This window comes from Saimiri boliviensis, chromosome 11 (genome assembly GCF_048565385.1).
Source record: "Saimiri boliviensis isolate mSaiBol1 chromosome 11, mSaiBol1.pri, whole genome shotgun sequence".
In the NCBI taxonomy this organism is placed as follows: domain Eukaryota; kingdom Metazoa; phylum Chordata; class Mammalia; order Primates; family Cebidae; genus Saimiri; species Saimiri boliviensis.
The window spans coordinates 29,482,627-29,503,831 of NC_133459.1; the positions used below are offsets into that span (position 1 = coordinate 29,482,627).

The following is a 21,205-nucleotide window of genomic DNA, read 5'->3' on the forward strand; positions in this document are numbered from 1 at the left end:
TGAATCACGCAGACTCTGCCCCTGGGACCAATTTACTCTGGGCTTGCGATAGTCCTTTAATAGGACTCCAAGACTCTGTTTCCTCATCTGTAAACTGAGATACAGGTTGTGTATCCCTTATCTGAAATGCTTGGGACCAGAAGTGTTTTGGATTTTAAACTTTTTTGGATTTGGGGATATTTGTGTTACACCAATTGAGCACCCCTAATCTGAAAATCAGCAATGCAAAATGTTCCAGTGAGTATTTCCTTTGAATATCATGTCAGTGCTCAAAAAGTTTCCAATTTTGGAGTATCTTAGATTTCAGATACTCCCCTTAGCGACACTCAATCTATAATAGTATGAGGGCCCCAGGGCTGCTGAAGGCACTCCTGTCACACTCACAAGCTCACTCCATGCTAGCTCCCTTCCCTTAAACCTCCCAATCTAGACACCTGGCTCTGGGAGGTCTCCTGCTCATTCATTCACTCAGCAAATCTCTGGGCACCGCTGATCTGTGCTGGGGCCAGAGCATGGAAGAATGAAGCAGCAGAGAGGGCTGGTTAAGAGGCTACCTCTGCAGAGACTGCTTTGCCACTTAAGTGCTGTATGACCTCAGGCAAGTCACTTCACCTGGCTGTGCTTCCATTTATCTTAGTAAAATGGGAATAAGCATGGTGCCTGCCTCTAGGGCTATTGAGAAAAACTGAAAATCAAGCAGGTTAAGTCTTAGCACAGTATCTAGTACATAGTAAGCAGTCAGTGATGGCAGCTATTAGGATATTACTGAGGAGTTTTCAAAGTCTGATGGGGAGAGGGGACAACAAATCAAATAATTGTCATGCAATGGAATCACCGCTGATACCAGCACAAACCAGGCATTGGGCACACACGGGAAGGAGTAACTGGGCCCGACAGGGGAAATCAGGGAAGGCTTTCGGGGTAAGGTAGAATTTCACCGTAACGATGAGAGGAAGAACATTCCTGGCAGGCGGGATGGCAGTTAGTTACAGAAGCTCAGAGACTCTTGGAAGCACAAGGAGATGCTTTCTGACTATGCCTGGGGGAGTTTCAGGACACAGAGCTGGGAAGGTGGGTGGGAGATGATGGCAACCACCTTTCTGGCCTGTCTGGGGGATGGGGCTCCCTCTGGGGCAGCAGAGAACAGGAAAGACACAAGATCCAATTTGCTTTGGGAAAGATGACCCAGACAGAGGGTCCAGGAGAGTGGCACAGGGCCAGGACGGAGAGCAGAGACCAAGGAGGCTGCATCTGATGGGGGACTCAGGGGCAAGGTTGGGGGCAGTCTTCAGACTGCACTCCCAAGACCCCAGCCAGGAAGGAGGGGCTGGGGCAGGCTGGGGCAGGCTGGGGTAGAGGGTGGGGTGGGGGGTGACCATGACCTCAGTCAGCTGGGACCAGAGCTGAGGCAGAGGGTGGGAAGGGGGCTGCCCACACACTGAGTCACTCGACTTATTGGATTTCTGAGAAATTGCTCCCCTCCCCCTCATCTCGGCAGCCAAGGCCACTCCATTAAAGCTGTGCCATCAGTCAGCCCGAGAGCCCAGGTACAACGCAGGAATCGGCTGGACACAGACAGACAGATCCACGACCTTGAGACTTCTTAGAGTCAGCCCTGGAAGGGCTGGTGCTCAGGGCTGGCCACATAGGGAAGCGAGAAGGGAAAGTGATTAGGGGTGTGGACGCTGAAGCTGGCCATCCTGCTTCAAATCCCAACTCCACCCTTAGCAGCTCCACCCCGGACCACTTCCCTAACCTCTCTGTGCCTCAAATGGGGATTATGAAAGCGCCAACTTGAGACAGAGGGTTGTTCTGAGGATGATTAAATGAAACTCGTCAAGTGCTGGGCAAGGCGCAGGCTCTCAGTGGGTGACCGGTGCTCTTGTTGATGTTGAGGGTGGAGTTACCTAATGCCCCAAGCCCTAACTCAACCCTCAGCCTTCAGAGGCTGCCCCAAAATAAAATCCAAGCTCTTCGCTCATCATCAAGGCCATTCACATGGGCCCCTGTTTGCCTCTCCAGCCTCTTCTGCAAGCCCATCCCTGCTCCCTCCATTCTGAGCCTCCAATGCCAATCCTCCATCCAGGTTCATACCTCCACACCTTGACCTGTGCTGGTCTTCTGCCAGCAGGACCCTCACCTGGCTCCTGAGTCTCTCTGATAAACTCCTTGTTTCTAGAGTGGACCTCAGCTAAGATAACCAGGGAAGCAGGAGGTACCCACCTGACAGATGAGGAAGCCGAGGCTCAGTAAGGAGCAGCTGAGATGAGAACTCAGATCGAGGCTGCCATCTGCCAAGCTCACAGCCATGCCTGCCCTGCCTCACTCCCACAGAGGCCCTGGGCTCACCAGCCTCTCCCTGAAGGCTTGCCCGGTTCGATGGCTGACAAAACTGACACACGTTCTTTCCTTTGCTGGGAGAAGCCACACAGCACCAGAGACACTTCCCTTCCCGCCTCAGCTGCCCCACGTTCTGGCTGTGGGACCTCAAGCAGGTTATGAGTAAACCCATAAGCCCCTGTTTGTAAGTGGAAGGAATGTCCGAGGGGTTACCGTGCCCAGGCTTGCGTGAGTTTAGCAGAGCACACAGAGCGGGTGGCATCGCGCTTGGCTCCTCAAACAGGCACCCATGTTTTGTTCCTCATCCGCATAACTGTCAAACATGGACATTCTCCCATCTTACAGATGAGGACACTGAGACTCCAAGAGCAGAAATGACCTGCCCGGAGATCACACACATAGTGACAGAACGGATTCAAACCAGTGCTGTCAGCACCAGGCTCCGCACCTTCCCCAAAGGACTCTCAGATATGTCCTTAAGATGCCAATCAAAGAAACAACCCCCAACATTTATTGAGCACTTACTGTGCGCCTGTTCTAAGCCCTTGAAGTAACTCATTTAATTTCACAACAACCCTAATGCGTGTGCTATGATTATTCTCAGTTTGCAGAGGGGGAAACTGAGGCCCTGCGCACCTAAGGTTCAGTGCCTTCCCTCCCCAAGGTCTCACAGCTGGTGAGAGGCTGGATCCGGACCAGAATGAGGGCTGGCTGACTCCTGACCCAGGGTCGTAGCTGCAGGCTAGGAGTGAAGTCGGGTTGGGGTAAATAATCCGGGCCAGACTGCGAGAGGGGCACGGGGGGACAGGGAACAGAACCTGAGCCTGGGGCCCTCCCGGAGACACCCGCCCCTCCTCAGCCAGCTGATCCGGACTCCGGGACGCCTCCCACCCCGCCCCCGCCCCCACCCCTCGCCGCCCCTCGCCGGGGTTTAGCTGCAGCTTAGCGGGTCCCAAGGGCTCCCCCGGGCGCGCCCCGGAAGCCGCGGCCGCGCATTTCATTAGAGCCTTGGCCGCGGCCTCAGCGCCCTTCCCGGAGCCTCTCCGTCTTCTCCCCACTCAAATATCACCTCCCCGGGGACACGTCTTCATTTCTTCCTCCCCTCGCCTCGCTCTGCGAGCCGGGCTCAGTGCCAGGCCCTGCCCGGGGCCCTGCGCTCGGCCTGGGGAGGCCTCTCTGTAAACAGGCAATTACCCCGCGCAAAGTGCGCCCTTCAGTAATAAGATTAATGAAAATAATAGCTCACATTCGTGCCACGCTTCCAGTAGTCACCGTGAAGAAAGAGCTACATAAATTAACTCCTGGGATCCCCAACAACCCTCCGAGGAAGTACTCAACCGGACAGAAAGGGAAACTGAGGCCCGAGGCCATGCTCTGTTAAATGGCACAGGCTCACGCAAAGGCCATTTCCAGAGTCCTCCGTGCTGAGAAAGACAGCTGTCATTTCGAAGAACCAACTTCATTTTAAACCTCACCACCCTCTCTGAATACCAAAGAAAGTTAAACCCTATTAAATCAGGAGGGAGATATAACCAGAGCAGTTACCCCTCCATCTTCTCAGGAGGTGGGGAGGGGGAAGCTGGGCCTTGAATCTGGAGCTAAACTTTCTGCCAAAGCCCCATGCATGCCTCCAGATCACAAGCCTCCCTGTGCCATGGAGCACAGACAGGGAGGTATCAGGAGAGGCTCCCTAGAAGAGGTGATATTTGAACTGGGCCTTGAAGGATGCCTAGGAGTTGCAGAAGAGATTGCCACAGCACATGCAAAGGTCAGAAGCCCTGGGGACAAGTCCTGAGTATCCCTCTTAACTGTTGGCTGACTTTTACTCTCCACTCACTGACCCTCAGTTTCTTTACCTGCCAAGTGGAAATAATCGTCCTGAGGTTGTCAAGACTGCGTGAGATTGTGGAAGTAAAAGTGCTTGGTGAGCTGTCACTGTGGGGGAGGAGGAGGGTCGCTGGAGCGCTAACCACCTGCTGCCTGGAACGCTTCTTAGCTCTTCATGGAAATGATTTTTCTCTGCTCATGAAAAATAAGATGAATTATATCCCTGTGCTATCAGTGAGGAAACTAAGGCCCAGTGGCCCAGTGAGATTAAAGAACATGACCAAGCTCACACAGCAGAAACTGGAAGAGTCAGGTCAAGCACGGTGGCTCACACCGGTAATCCCAGCACTTTGAGAGCCCAAGGCAGGTGGATCACCTGGGGTCAGGAGTTGGAGACCAGCATGGCCAACATGGCAAAACCCCATCTCTACTAAAAATACAAAAATACACCAGGTGTGGTGGCACAAGCCTGTAATCCCAGCTCCTCAGAAGGCTGAGGCACAAGAATCGCTTGAACCCGGGAGGCGGAGGTTCCAATGAGCCAGGATTGCACCACTGCACTCCAGCCTGGGCAACAGAGTGAGACTGTATCCCCCCTCTCCCTGCCAAAATAAAAGAAAGAAAGAAAAAGAAAAAGAAATAAGAGGGGGGAAAAAGAAACTGGAAGAGTCAGAATTTGAGCCAAGATTCATGTGACTATAAAGACATGGCTTTGCTGTGTCAGCTCTCATGGTGACCCCATATACCATTGGGTTGACCCATCACAACCTTTCTCTTGTGATTGCACAATGAAGCAGCGTTGCTTTGCATTCTTATAAATAACGTTCAACTGGACATCTCTGTGCACAGATTTTTCCATAGTTTATATTATTTCCCTAGGACAGATTCCCAAATAAGATTACCGGTTCCAGAAATAGGAACATGTTTATGGCCTTTGATAAATATTTTCCAGTTGCTTTCAAAGGGGTTCCCAATTCACAGTTCCACCTGCAGCATATAAGAGAGATGTTTCACTAGATCCACACCAGTCACTTTTTTTAGTCCCCTAAATGTACAAGAGGAAAATGGTACAGCATAGGTGTGCTGGTTTTATTATTATTATCAATGAAGCTGAGTGTTTTTAAGGGCTGGAGACAGAGTCTGTATCAGAAGGAGAATCACTTGAACCTGGAAGGTGGGGGTTGCAATGAGCCAAGATCCCACCACTGCACTCCAGCCTGGGCAACAGAGCAACACTCCATCTCAAAAAAAACAAGAAAAGAAAAGGCCCCTGAGAGAGCCTGGAGTTGATGCAAAGGCACTCAGAGTAGAGAGCATTCATTTCTGGTGGAGAAAATGAATGCATGGCCAGGACAGCTGGGGGTTGCTCTTTCTGGAGCACTCTTTCTGGGCTTCTCGTGAGCTGGCCGCTCCTCATCCTTCAGCTCCCAGCTCAAATCAAACGTCAGCTCCCTAGAGAGGCCCCCCTGACCCACACCATCTAAAGGGGCCACCTACCAGGTTCTCTCTGAGTCATGAACTTCACAGCACTCAGCATACCTGAAGTGCTTATTCATTTGTTTCCTGGCCTGTTTTCCTCCTCTGCCTCTAGAACGCGAGCCCTTGAGAGCAGGGATCTTTCTGCTTCAATTTCTAATGAATTTCCAGTGCCTAGGACAATGCTTTTCATTAATTAATTGTTTCCTTTTGTGGGTCATCTTGCCAGCCAGCAACGCTATTGCTGTCTGCATCATGTTCCAATGGTGGAGTAGGCCTCTTTTCCTGCATCCCTAAATCTATCTCCAACACCGCTTACCCAGGGCATGTGTGTACATAGCTGACTCTCATGAAGTTTAGGGCCACAAGAAGTCTTTACACCGCCCTAGTGCTCAGCCCGCCTTCCCCGTGTTCAGGGCTCCACTTCCTTAGAACTCACCCTCCCTCTCCTTTCTTATCAGCCTCTGGAGACCCACAAAATATTCCTGCTCCACCAAAGGCCACCCACTCCAGGTCCCCTGTGAAGCTGCAGCTCCAGAAAACCTGCAGAGCCTCCGGAATACCCATTGTCCCCCTGATCTCCCACTGGGTTCTGTGCAGCAAAGGAAGTTGTGTAGAATTTTATCTCCCCGAGACATGAATTACACCACCACCCCCCATCCCCTGCTTTAGAAGTAGAGTGGGAAGTGGAATAGACTGTTTTGGTTTTTAATAATACATTTTTTTTCTCTCTGTTCTCAAACCACGTCAGTCTACAATTAACCATCACATGGTAGTATTTCTCCCTTGGAGCCTCCAAGGAGTCTCTTGGGTGCATAGAAGCTGTCTCTGTGGTTTCGAATGGCAGGTGCCACCTTCCTCCTCATCAGCTCCATTGTGGGAAAGGCCCCAGTGACTTGCTGGAAGCCACTGGGGAGGTTCCGCTGCCAATGCCACCAAGATCACCAGCTGGTACTTCCTTGGGTGAGCGTGAGTTGGGATGACAGCCTCCTCGGAGGCCCCAGGGAGAGGAGTTCTGTTGGGTTCAAGTGAGTTTCCATATTCCAAAGGAGGGAATGACTGTCACCATTAAAAAACAGATTGACCCGGATGAGTGGTTAAAATTGCAAGGCAAAGCGAAGAAGTGATTCGGCGCTAATGAGTATTGATTACAGAGAGGAAGCTGGTTAATTGAGTGAGTTGGTAAGTTGGTTGCCAAGGTAACATCTCACTTGGAATAACATCATCCTCACAGTGGGCACAGACTGGATCTGGGTAGAGACCAGCGGTACAGCGGAATCTTTTCTGTTTGGAGACCGAGAAGACGAAACTGGAAATGTTGGACAGAGCTGGAGATAGGAAGTTTAAAGCCTTCCCTGACATAACCAGGGCTGTTTTCCTTCTAACAAGAAGATATCGGCACGTGAGCCTATGAACAGAGCCTCCCTCTGCGTTCCGTTCGTGGTGTATAGATGCAGGAGAGAAAGCTGGGGCGTCGCTGTGGTCCGCAAGCAGCCTATCAACTTTCCACTGGCTAGAAATCGCAGGCGCGAGAGGAAGGATCCATTTTCCTGAGGTTTAAAAGAAAAGCCAAGCTTTATTTGCATAGACAATAATAACAGTGGAACTCAGAAGAAAAGGAACAGTGTCTGCCTAAAGTTTATATTTCTTTACATTTTGCTCTATATTTGATCATGTTAAATGCCGAAAATAGGCTGCTAGAAAGATCAAAGCAAAACTGATGTCCCCATCTAGTAAATATTCAGAACTGTAAGGCATGCGGTTTCTTTACTAACTTCACTGATTTTGTGCTTTTTATATAGCCTTGGCTTTCCTTCATCCTGATTTCCTCAATTATCTTTACCCTATTATATTCGTATAATTTGCCAAGCCACCTCAAATTCTTTTTGGAATGAGATGAGACTGTAAGTAAATCTGAAATGTCTGAAAGGTGTTGTAATAACAGGTAAATTTTTAGTATTTTTAATTTTTTTGTATTTTGATTAGAGACAGAGTTTCACCATGTCAGCCAGGCTGGTCTTGAACTTCTGACCCTCAAGTGATCTACCCAGTTCAGCCTCCCAAAGTGCTAGGATTACAGGTATGAGCCACTGCGCCCAGCCCTGAGTCTTGAGGTTTATATCTCACCTTTTAGTTATTCCCTACCTGGAGTAGGCATTCCTGATACACCTGTGAATGGTGTTTGCCTGATTGCAGTAAATAAACCCCAGAGTCAACATCTAAAAAGATATTAAACCTCCATCTGCAACTACCAAGGGACTGAAACTGTCAGAAAGCCTGTAAAAAGTTGAGAGGTGGTTTTTCTGAATGGGTGGCATCTGCTTATAGCCTCTGTGGGATGGTTAACAAAAAATAGCTGGGCTCTGTCTGCATGAATTGACATGGATGAGGTGTGATTTAATTATGACCATCAAAATCATGCTGGATTATCACACATTGGGCCATGAGCAGCTGTCCTCCATTTCCTCTGAGGACAGCAAAAGACAGGAAAGCAACCACCAGCAGCTATGTGTCAGAATTCTTAATGCACAGACCACAGTGGAAATAACTTCAGTTGTTTTTATGGTTGCACAACAAACTTAGCACCTTGGAGACCAAAATTGCAGGTATTTCTCTATGCACACATACAGACAGATTTTCTTCTAACAAAATTGAGTTATACTGTGCCTTTTTGAAATTTGCTTTTTTATTTACTTAATACGTCATAAACATCCACACCAGTAAGTTACCTTCTTCATCCTTTTAAAGGCTGTCTAGAAATCCATTCTGTGAATGGACCATCTTTTATTTATTCAAGTATTTTGCACATCTAGGTAGGGGGGTTTGTTTATTGGCATTTTTAAAGGTTTTTTGGGGGGTGCTATTAGAAACTCCCAGACATCCTTGCAATCATATCCTTGGCACATCCATGATTATTTGGTTTGAATAAATTCTAAGAAGAGAAATTTCTGGGTCAATTTGTATGCAAATTGTAAAGCTTTTCATAGATACTTCCAAATTGCAGAAAGTTTCTAAAACCCAATTTACATCTAGGAACCATTTTTTAAAGATAATTATTTTAAGTAGACATAGAGAAAAATCAGAAAATAATATGAGCAAATGTATGAAAGTCAAAATCACTCGCAGTCTCATTGCCCAGAGATGACGTCTGCTGCACCCTCCTCTCCCTGCGTCCGTGTCTCTGTCTCTCCCTCTCCTTCTCATGCTCTCAAACTTTTTCTCTCTCTTACTCTGCCTGTGTCTCCTGTTTCTCTAGCTCTGTGTCTCTGTCTCTCTTTCTCTCCCGTATCTTTTTTTTTTTTTTTTTTTTTTTTTTTTTTTGAGACCGTGTCTTGCTCTGTTGCCCAGCCTGGCATGGTGTCAGCTCACTGCAACCTCTGCCTCCCAGGTTCACGTAATTCTCCTGCCTCAGCCTCCAGTGTAGCTGGGATTATAGGCCACTGCCACCACGCCAGGCTAATTGTTGTATTTTTAGTAGAGAAGGGGTTCCCTTGTGGCCAAGCTGGTCTTGAACTCCTGACCTCAAGTGATCCACCCCCCTCGGCCTCTCAAAGTGCTGGGATTCCAGGTGTGAGCCACCGTACCCGGCCTCCATAGCTATCTTTCTTGTTCCTGTTCTCTGTCTCACTCTGTCTCTGCCTCTACCTACCCATCCCCACCTTGTTTTCCTCTTTCTCTGTCTCACTCTTTCTGTCTCTGCCTCTTTCTCTCTTTTTCAATAAAACTAGGGTCACCCCTGACACAGTGTTTCAAAGCCTGGACAGCACTAATAATCTCTCACACTTGGGCAGAGCTTGGGGACTGGCAGGGTATATTTCACATGTTATTATCACCCTTGCTCAGGTGAGACCCCGAGGTGCCATGCAGCCAGTTGTTCTTGCCCAAGGCCCACAGCTCCTAAGTGTCTCCAAGTCCAGAACGTTCAAGGCTCCAAGCTGTCCCAGGCACCTGCAGAGTCGTACCCCAGCCCCTGATGCACCTGCATGGACCCACATGTGCTGTCGCCCTTGGGGGCCATATGGCTACCAGGTCAGGCAGCTCAGCTAAGACAAGGGCATGGTGTAAGCCCCCAGACTGTCTCCAGGAAGCCCAGGCTCCTACCAGGGTGAGGATGGGGACAGGGAAGGAAGCTGCCTCTTGCCTCCCGCTCTGGGCCACAGCTTGTATCCGCATCCACCTGGCCCTGAACGTCTGCTTCTTTCATGTCTCGACTCCCCCCGCCACCCGCTTCCTGCACATTGCTTACCATCCAAACCCCACACCCCATCACCTCCACACCTCCTCCTCTCTCCTCCCTCATTATGAGGAACTCATCTGTTAGGCCTTGGCCTCCACCCTCAGTCCAGCAGGGCTGCCCCTCCTTGGACCCCTCGAAACATCCTCTTCTGACCCCGGCCTAACGTCCCCACACAGGTTCTAATGGCCAAACTGGCAAAGTCCCTGCTGTTGCCTGTGCTTCCAAGGCTAGTGCTCCTGGATTCAGCGTGTGCTCCGCATGCTGGAAGCACGGCCCACACCAGTGAAGGGTAAGCAGAGGTGTGTTCCTGGCTCCAACAGCCCTCCTCCCCGCCTCTCTTCTCCTTTCTTCTCTTCCTTTTCCCCTTTTCTCCTCCCAGCTCCTCTCCCTGCCTCTCCTGTCCCTTCCTCTTATCCTCCCATCTGCATTGACACTTCCTCCTTTGATCTCACCAAGCTCCATGGCTTTAGTCCTCAAGTCTACACTGTCAATAGCCAAATTTGTATCTGCAGCCCGGACCTCTTCCTTGAACCCCAGACCTGAGTATCTCCGCTCAGCTGTCTCTCAGGCCTCTCGGACACAGCACATCCCACAACAAGCTCTGGATCTTCTCCCCACAAAAACCCAGGTGTCCCGCATCCCACCGCCGGCACCACCTGAGTCTCCCCAGGCCAGGAAGCAACATCATCACCACCTGGTCGCTCAAGGCAGAAACGAGGAGCTCTGCTTTCTGCCTTCATCTTCCCCACCTGCTACTTACAAGTCCCGCAGCAAGGTCTGTCTACTCTACGTCCAAGCCAGTCAAGCTCAGCAGCTTCCCTCCGCGGCCGTGGCCAGCACCATCTCCAACCAGGAGACTCCATGTATTCCTGGCCCCATCATGCCCATCTGCTACCCACTCCCCCCAGAGGCAGCTGCTTCTCACGTGCCAGGTCAACTTACTCTCCTGCCTAGCACCCTCTGATGGTTTCTGCCGCCCTTATAACAAACCATGCTCCCTATCCCGGCCCACGAGGCTCTGTGTGATGGAGCCTCTGCCTGCCTCCCTGGCTCATCCCGGGCCTCTCCCCTTCGCTCACCACCTCCAAGCTCCTCTGAGGACACAGCAAACCCATTCCCACCGCAAGACCTTTGTCCCTGCCTGGGTCTCTCTTCCCTCTCGTGTCTGGCTCTTCCCAGCATGCGGATCTCTCATCCTTGTGTGTCATCTGCTCAGAGGGATCGTCCCTGAGCATCGTCCCCACCCATCATGCTCTATCTATCTCAACGCTCTATTCATAACACGTTGTATTATTTTTTGCTCTTTTTTCCCATCTCTCCCAGGAGGTGCTCCATCAGGACAGAAACCAGGTCATCTCATCGTCAGTGCACGATAAAAATTAACTGACCAAATAATGAAGTGGTGAAGAGGGCAACTTCGGTGTCAGACACACCTGTGTTCTCCTTCCTGCTCTGTCACGTGTGTGACCCTGGACGGGGTCTTCCATCCTCTTCCCCTTCGTGGCTTTGACAAACAAATTGGGAATAAGAATCCTGTGTCATGGAGTTGTCATAAAGATAAAATGAGATAATGTAAGTGTCGTTCTTATAACAAATGCATTCAATGCAAATAAAAAGCGCTCAATAAATGCAGACATTATTAAGCACATTTGTTGGATGAACAAGCAATCCCATAAAGCACGTATTTAGAGACGTGGAACCCAAGACTGGGAAAGAGGGAGCAGCTTGTTCCAGGTTGCGTGGCTACCAAGTGTCAAGTCAGGGTCCCCCCCCAGGACAGTCCGAAAGCAAGCCTCATGGCCATAGCCTGGCAATCCTCTGAAACCGGGCATTCCTGGGGCATGGTGTGCATGTGGTGGAGTGAACAGATCAGAACTCAGAGAACAGCTGGGCCAGGGAGAAACTGAGTGAAGAGAATGCAGCACCAGGGCCGAAACGGACCAGGACACAGAAACAGAACGGGCAGAACATCGAGCAGCAGCCACGTAAAGACTTGCTCCCATTTGTCTAAATATGAGAGGATGTGGGTCTCCACGTCCTGGATTGATGCAGGATCCTGAAGCCACCCAAAGGCCTCTGCATGCCAGAATCCCATTCTGCTGCCCTTCAGGACTCTCTCTCCCTGCCCCTGACACGGTGGCAGAGTGGGTGCTCAGGCAGCCGAATGACCACCCCCGGGCACCTCCTCGGGATGCTGTGGCCAGGGGATGCAATGCATCAGCAGGTGGGCTGGGGTCCAGGCCCATCCTGGAAAAGGCCGGCTGCAAGTTTCCATGGAGCCCGTCGCCATGGTAACCAAACCTCCGCGGCAGGACTCCAGCAGAGCCAGGAAAGACAAGCTCCTTTCTTGTCCATATCCCAGGAGCCTGCAGGAAGGGGGTGGAGGGAAGTGGGGACAATCAGGCTTTCTGAACCAGGATGGGGGTGGGGGCAGAGAGAAACGGAGGTTGTCTTCCTGCTCAATGGGTCAGCCATAAACTGCCAGAACGCGGCACCCTATTTCACGCCTCTGTGCTTTACTCCCGCTCTTCTCTCCCCTGGAATGCCCTCCCCCATCCTCGTCTCCCTGGAGCGTTCCCAGCTGTCATCCGTGCCTCCCTGACCCTTCTGGGCGGAGTCAGTCCTTCCCTCCTCTGGCCACCTTTCACACATCCCCAAGGTGTCTGGCTCACCCACGAGCTTGAGGGGTGTGGTGGTAGTAAGGGCAGAGGCTCTGGAATCGGGGAGACCTGAGTCACATCCCAGCTCTGCCATGAACATGCCAGTGACTTGAAATAAACCACTTATCCTCTCTAAGCTTCTACTTCCTGCTCCATGGGTCAGTCCTCATCTGCCATCTTCCAGCTGTGTGATCTTCAGTAAGTTTCCAAACCTCTCTGAGGCTCAGATTCTTCATCTGAAAAGTAAGGTGATGTCCGTGGGGTGCCTGATGCACACCTTGCATGTAATAAATGTCACAGATCGTTCTCATGTGTAGTGAGCGCTGCCTCTCTGCCCCCTGGGGAGTGGACTTTCTGTCCCTGCCAGACCTGGTTTATCCCTGAGCTTACACTCAGGCCCCCAACCCCTGTACTAAACCCTCCCCTCTGCTAGGAGTCCTGGCCTGGCTTTGTCCATGCCTTTCAGAGTAGGGTCTTTGAGAGGCATGAAGCTTTCCCTACTCAGAGCAGGGACTGGCACGCAGCACAGAGCTGACATTTCCAGCCTGACATCTGAGAGCAAGCATTGTGAAGGAGAATAGATTCCCCGAGAGCTTCCTGACAGCAGGGCCAGCCTTTGCGCTGTGTGTGTGTGTGTGTGTGTGTGTGTGTGTGTGTGTGTGTGTGCGTGTGTGTGTGTATGGCTGTGAGCAAATGCTCTAACATGCACACACAAACATATATGTATGCCCATGTCCTCACAAATTCACACACACACACACCACACACAAAACTGACCTAGGAAAGTGCAAAGATGTTCCTGGTCACCGTGGTCCATGTCCCGGGGACCAGCCCATGATCCCACTGCTTCCCAAACTACTCCCTCTGGAGCCCACCCCTGAGGCTCTGTGCTGTTTACGGAGCAGGTGAGGGGTGAAGAAATGGCCCTTCACGGCCTCATCATCCTGGGACCCAACAGGGGAAATGAAAGGCCAGGTCACCATCCAGACAACTGGTCTACCTGTCCACAGGTCTCCAAGGGCACATGTGGCATTTGGATACCTGAGATCATGCAGACAGCATCCCTGCCCCCACTGCTGCTGAGCAGGCCCAGCTACAGGCTGTCACACCCACAGCCTGCTGCCACCTCCCTTCGAGTTCCCTGGCCCAGGCTTGAGTCTCAGATACTGCCCCCCAGCCCCTTTGTTTCATCCTGGGCATCAGAGTCCACAAGACCAGGCCGTATGCCCTGTCTCCCTGGTCTCCAACCCATCCTGAAATGCAGGCAGGGGAAGTGGTCACCTCCTCCAAACCATGAAGCCAGTCAATGCCAGCTGACATTTATTGAGCATTTGCCCCATGCCAGCCAATGTTCTAAGTACCATATCTGTATTTCTTCCTCAACTCTCACAATAACTCTATAAGGGAGGTGATCTCATCATACCCACTTTACAGATGGGGCCACGAGGCACAGAGCAGTTCAGAAGCACAGCTAAGAGGGTGTTCCAATGGGAATTTAAACTCAGGCATTCTGGACGCACTGCCCAAACTACACCGTGTCTACTCAGCCACACTGACTTGGGCACAGCCAGAATGTGACGGGACTCAAAAAGTGGCATCCCAGTTCCCCTCCTGACTTTGGAACATACAAGTGACAGTCAGATGGTGGGGCAGAATAATACCAGCTCCGTTCATTCATTTCACAACTGTTTACTGAGCACCTACTGTGTGCCTGCACTAAGCACTGAGGATATCACAATGAAAAAAGAAAACAACAAAAAAATAACCCTTAGTCCCATGGGGTGGTTATTTTGGTGGGAGAGACACAATAAACAAAGTAAATAAATGAAATAAACTATATTAGTGATAAGTGCTAACGAGAAAGAAAAGCAGAGAAAGGGAATGAAATGTCAAGGGGTTGGTGTGGGGGAGGGGGTGTTGCAATCAAGAAGCCAAGAGTGTGATACTTAAGACCTAAGTAGCAGCCGGGCAGTGGCTCACACCTTTAATCCCAGCACTTTGGGAGGCCGAGGCGGGTGGATCACAAGGTCAAGAGATCGAGACCATCCTGGCCAACATGGTGAAACACTGTCTCTACTAAAAATACAAAAATTAGCTGGGCATGGTGGCTGGTGCCTGTAGTCCCAGCTACTTGGGAGACTGAGGCAGGAGAATTGCTTGAACCCGGGAGGCAGAGGTTGCAGTGAGCCAAGTTTGCACCATTGCACTCCAGCCTGGTGACAGAGCGAGATTCCATCTAAAATAAAAATAAAAATAAAAAAAACTAAGTGGCTAAGTATGGTCATGCATTCATATTCATCTGCTGGAAGAACATTCCAGGCAAGTGCTGTGAGGTAGGAGCCGGCCTGGGGAACCCAGAATCAGCATGGCCAGTGTAACTGGGATGAAGTGAGAGGGAGAGGCACAGGTGAAGTAAGGTTAGATGAGGCCAGAGGGGACCGGGGTTGAGATGGTGAGCGCTCTGGGGGTTGCCACGAGGAATCTGGCTTATGCTCAGGTGAGCTGGAAAGCCAGTGACGTGAAGTGATGTCACAAAGCTTCCTGGAGGAGGCAGCTTTAGCCAAATGGGCTTGTGAATACCACCACCCCTGAATTAGACTTATTCTCTCTGTCCCTGGCAGTGCTGAGCAAGCACAGACCTCCCCAGAGGGGCAAAGCTAGCCTGCTGAGCTCAGCTGCTACCGAAGAACCACCCAGAACATAAGCCCCTCTGCAGGCAGGCTGCGCTGGGGACACAGGCTACGCCCAGCGGGAGGTAAGCTAAGTAGGTCCCTCACCCCACTCCCCCATCAGCTCCCTGGGCGGGAGTCAGGGAGGGACAGAGAGAGACCAGGCATGTTCCTGGTGGATGCCTTTCCACATTTGGTTATTAAAAGGCAAGAAATGAGTCTGGTCCAGGCATCTGAAGGCGGGGAGTCTGTCTCAGGCTGAGAATGCACAGGCTTTGAGTCTTCATTCATATCAGATGGCCACCAACTCCCTCACCAAGAATAAACCCTCATGTCTACAGAGAAGTATACATTCTGTCATGCTTCCCAGTTAAAGGAGGAGAAGCCAAAGGCTCGCAGCCCCAGAGATCAGCGATGAAGCTGAGGTTTAAGCCCAGGTCGGGCCCATTCCATGGCCAGTGGGCCTTCCATAGGCCCCACCCGATAACTAGGGTAGCATTAGCATTTCAGCTACACCAGCAGCACTATCTATATTTGGAAGTTGTATAGAAAAACTTACAAGATGAAAGATCTTTTAAGTTATGTGTATTTTTACCACAATAAAAGTATAAGTAAAGCAATAATAAAGAATAGTAAATATAAAATAATACCATGTTATCTACATTTATCAGTAATCTTGTGTGGTTCACAATGACGGTGGCTAACGTTTGGGAGTGCTGACTCCGTGCTAGGTGCTGCACCAAGCACTGTGTAACTTCTTACCGACTTGTGGGGCAGAAGACCCCTGGGAGGCATCTCCCCCCATATTCTAACCTTTGAGTCTGCACCTCTCAGATGTTTCTTGGGATGCCTTAGAGGACTAATGATCTCAAAGGGTGTTTCCTTCCCCACGCCTCTCTTCTTCCTCACAACATCTGGACAGAGGAGTAGCTGGATCTCCCAGAGGAAGGGCAAGACCTGCAGCCCCTCCACTGACAAGGGCCTCAAACAGAATCCAAGACTCTTTCTCTGCTTGGCCAAAGGTCAGAGGAACTTAGCCTTGGAGTAACTAGTTATGAGGCCTTGGACGGGTCACAGAAGTTCCTCATGCTAGCAAATGGAGGGGAAGTGATTGGTATTAGGTTGCTTTTTGGTCTAAATATGAGAATACATATAAAGCAACCGAGGATAACAAAAGGTATGGTTATTAGGGGGCAGGAATTGGTCCCTATTCATGTCAGACAGGGAATAACAGAATGCAGTTTACAGCAGTGGCTTTCTAAAAAGCATGCATTGTCCTTTCAGCTGCTAGATGGCTGGTTCTCAAGCTTTAGCCCCCAGGGGAGGGGGAGCCGTTGAAACAGACTGCTGGCCCCCACTCCCCTGGAGTTTCTGATTCTGCAGCTGCTCTGGCGTGGGGCCTGAGAATTTGCATTCTAAGACATTCCCAGGTGATGCTGATGCGGCTGGTCTGGAGTGCAGGCTTTGAGGAGCGCTGCCCTTGATCACTGGTTCTCAGCTGTGGCTGCACCTTGGCATTGATCTGGAGGGGGACTCTGAGACCTGGATCACACTCTCAGAGATTCTGAGGCTACAGCTCCAACACTGGGAGTTTTCAAAGCTCGCAGCTGATTCTAATGTGCAGCCCAAATTGAGCACCACTACCCCAAGCAGAGGAAGGGAGAGCTATGTGGATGTAGAATAGGCCGGTCTGTAGCATCCGCCACACCCACCAGCCGCTAAGAGCAGGCAGCTGTGGGGAGGGGTTCATGAAAGCTCTATCATTGCTAACAATCATAAAAGCTAACATTTCTGAAATGTTCACACAGGCCAGGCACTTTCTTAAATCCTTTACATCTAATACTTCATGAAATCCTCATAACAACCCCATGAGATATGTAATGGTGTTATTTGCAGTTTACATTTCAGCCTGATACATAAAGAAAGTTGGGTCACTTGTCAAAGGTCAAACAGCCAGAAAGTGATGGAGCCAGGATTTGAAAACAGCACGCCCACCTCAGTTCTTTTTTTGAGACAGAGTCTCACTCTGTTGCCCAGGCTGGAGTGCAGTAGTGCAATCTTGGCTCACTGCAACCTCCACTTCCGGGTTCAACTGATTCTCCTGCCTCAGCCTCCTGAGTAGCTAGGACTACAGGCACACACCACCATGCCTCACTAATTTTTGCATTTTTAGTAGAGACAAGGTTTCACCATATTGACCAGGCTGGTATCAAACTCCTGGCCTCAAGTGATCCGCCACTCCACACCTGGCTAGGTCCTAGTTCTTGACCACTGGGCTAAGCAGGATGTATTTATGATTAGTTCTTGGGAAATTTTTAAATATGTTTGATGGAAGAAAAACTCATTTTGTGTCTACTCTTTGCTCTGGAAGTCTTTCAGGGGCATTGGGCCAAATATGATACAATGCTGACGAAAATATTTGATTCCCCTATTCCAAATCATATTTGCAGGCATGATCTGATTTCGACACCCCCAACAGCATGATCTCTCTCTACCACTGTTCCCTCAACCCATGCTCCAGTGAAACAAACCACGTCACCATTCATTTCAACTCAACCAACATTTACTAAGGACGTACTTGGTGCCAGCCAACAGGCTGCAGCTTGAGGACACAGAGATGTCGAGACCCTGAGACTCAGCGAGGCAGTGACCTGCCCAGGAGTGAGTTAAAGGCAGAGCCTGGGGCCAGCTCATCTAATGCTCTCATCTTGGAGGAACTGAGGGATGAACAGGAGAGGAAGCTGGTGCGGCAGGCGCTGCCACAGAGCTCTTGCCTGCTTCGGGACTGGCATGGCCTCTGATGGCTCCTGGAGAAAAGACTCCAAGTTGGGGGCTGGTAGAAATTGGTAGAGGGGCATGTATGCCCAGGCTTAGAGCAAGAACTTACGAGCTCCTGCTCGTAAGTCAAGACATAAGTCTTGACCCAGCTCCTTCCAGCCTCCACATACCCTTGCCTCTTCTCTACCCTCAGCCAGGCAGCTTCCCTATCCAAAGGGGCAATTACTCCAAGCAACCAGCAAGGCCAGAACCGGGGACTAATTTCTCAACGTGACTCTCGTCTGGACTTTAACCACCAAGTGACTTATCCTTACAATCCTTGTGTCTGTTCATAATGTTAATGTGTAAATGTGAACATAGTAAATAACCACGATTTTTGTTATCCTGTTAGCGGCACATCTCTTTTTTTTTTTTTTTTTTTTTAACATATCCAGAGGCCTTCAAATATAAGGCTGGGCACAGTGGCTCACGCCTGTAATCCCAGCATTTAAGGAGGCCAAGGTGGGCAGATCACGAGGTCAGGAGTTCAAGACCAGCCATGACCAACATGGTGAAACCCTGTCACTACTAAAGATAAAAAATTAGCCGGGTGTGGTGGCACACCCCTGTAATCCCAGCTACTTGGGAGGTTGAGGCAGGAGAATCATTTGAACCCAGGAGGCAGAGATTGCAGTGAGCTGATATCGCACCACTGCACTCCAGCCTGGGTGACACAACCAGACTCTGTCTCAAAAAAAAAAAAAAAAAAAAAAAAAAAAATATATATATATATATATATATATATATATATATATACATATATATATATACATAGAAGTGGTCCAGGCCCCTCTCCACCTCTGAGAGGCTCTGCTGAGAGATCAGGGGACAGTGGCCCAGAGCAGAAAGATTTGCCCAAGGTCACACAGCAAGCCAGTGTCAGAATCCACCAAAACCAGGACTTCTGACTCCTACCCAGGTCTCCTTGGGGTTCTGAAGGACCCCCTCACCAAAGAAACCTGCTTGTAAATGTCCCAGTTCTGAAGCAACTCATGGCTACCTACGGCTTCAGCCACTACCTTTAAGCAGGCCTCCCCAGCCTAGACCTCTCCCACGACTGGCCCCACCCAGAGGTCTCATAACCATCTCAGAAGCCGAGGCTCCAACTCTGAACTAACCACGTTTCCCTTCAAATCTGCCCCACCCATATTCCCTCTCCCCCAACCCTCAGCTGCTCAAGCCAGAAACACAGGTGTTACCCCAGGCAGCTTCATCTTCAACACCCCCACAACCTCCAGTAAACCAGGAGGGCCCTTGGTTCTTCCTGTCTTTTACCTTTCTTGAGCCCATCCCTTTCCCCTGCCCTCTACCACCACATGAAGGCAATCTCATCATTCCAGACTTCATCCATCAGAACCACCTCTCCCTTCAGTTCACGCTTTCCTTCGACAAATGCCTGAACACTCACTGTGGGCCTGGCACTCTACCCTGAGCTAGGGTGCAGCATCGAGCAAGACAGCCAAGAATCTGTCACCGGCATGACTGCAAAAAAATCGACCCTGACCATATCTCTCCCCTGCTCTGATCCCTGTCTGGCTACAAACCGCCCCTGGATTCAAGTGCAAACTCCCCCATGCAGGTATTCACATTTCTGAGCCCTCCAACCGCCCCTGATCTTTCCAGACTGGTCTGTCATTGTGCCCCGACCAGAATGATCCAAACAAGCTCTTGGCCATACTCCCCACCAGCAGCCCAAAGACCACCTCCTCCACAAAGCGTCCCTGCCTGAGTCACCCACCTGACAGGGTGAGTTTTGCCTTCTTCTGGAATCCCATTGAAACCCAGGATTTGTGTGTCTGCCTCCCAGACTGGGCTGTGATTCCAGGCGCTCAGGGGACCCAGCCGTCACCAAGCACAGAACCTGGCACTGATGGGCATCAATGTGTTGCGTTGATGGATGGACAGACAGAGGGGGGGTGGAGCAAAGTCCAACTGCCCTTTTCATTCATTCGGTCCAGTGCCTATGCCTTTGTCGTTTTCTGCAAGTCCCTCCAGCTGTCTAACCTCCCCTGCTGGCATTATGGAAGCTCATGCCCATTTCTTCTCTCAATCTGTCCCCTTCCCTTCCCCAAAGCCCAGACTGTCCTGCCTTTCCCTCACTGGGCAACAAGTCAACAACAACAAAGGTCTGGGGAGCCGACCAGGGAAAGGCCAGCCCGGGCCTCTCGGGGTCTCAATCCCTCGGCCTGTGTGTGTGCCAGAGCTTCCCACAGATTCGGGAAGAAGGTGCCGGAGGCTGGCCGGGCGGCCTTGCGGTTTGAAGCAGTGAGTCACCGTCTGGCTGCAAGTCAAGGAACTCTCACTGCGCCCTTGTTTGGACAAGACGGGGAGGCGCACTCAGGAGTCAGGGACTCCGGGAGCAGAGACAGGAGCAGGAAGAAGGGGTCACCGAGACCTCAAGAAAGTCAGGGAGACAGACGCCCAAACGACCGAGACAACCAGGGACAGGTAAGGCACGCAGAGAGAGAAGGACAGAGGCAGCCGGCCCAGAACCGAGGGGCAGCGCAGGAAGAGGAATCGCGCCACCGGTGTAGACGGCTCGGCTCCCTGCGCACGCTCCGTCCTCCCGCTCGCGGCTCCCACCTCGGGCCGGGACCCGGACGTAGGCAACAGCGGAGCCAATGGGCTTCCAGAACGGGACATTACCTCACTAGAGCTGGCTACCATTGGCCGGCGTCCCCGCCGGGGCGGGCTGTTGCTATGACAGCCCAGGCCGGCCTTGCAGAGGAACGCTCGGAAGAAGGTCCGGGAGTAGAGCCGCGTCCACACCTCTTTCCAGGCCCTGGTGGGGCCCAGGGACCTCTCCCCTTCCACTGAGCCCCAGAGACCCCCTACTCAGGCTGGAAGGGGAAGGCCCAGCTCCTGCTGGCCCAGGCGTCCGAATTTCTGTAAAAACGCCCATTCGGCCCCCTCCCTCAACCTGACCCACAGTCCCTTGCCAAGACCACCCCTCCCCCCGACACACCCTGGAACCACACACTCATCCATAGATCCTGCAAACAGCAATGAGCACCCTCCAGCATCCAGGTGCAACGCTGGCCTCTACAGAGGCAAAGATGAGTCCACATCCCCCGCTGCCCTCACAGAGCCCACACCCAGTCTGATCAAGCAAGCAGTCCAGGAGAAAATGACCAGGCAGTGCGTAAGGACTAAAAGAGAGCGAGCACGGGGGCTGTGGG

General features: G+C 51.1%; 1 long non-coding RNA gene across 1 annotated transcript; it reads right to left on the bottom strand.

Moving 5' to 3' along the window:
* Nucleotides 1-6,468: 6,468 nt before the first annotated feature.
* Nucleotides 6,469-20,559, bottom strand: LOC141580388 (uncharacterized). The gene is made up of 3 exons (XR_012512600.1): nt 19,765-20,559; nt 11,314-11,413; nt 6,469-7,193 (listed from the first exon to the last, which is right to left on the bottom strand). It is a non-coding gene; the product is annotated as an uncharacterized LOC141580388 (long non-coding RNA).
* Nucleotides 20,560-21,205: the final 646 nt, after the last annotated feature.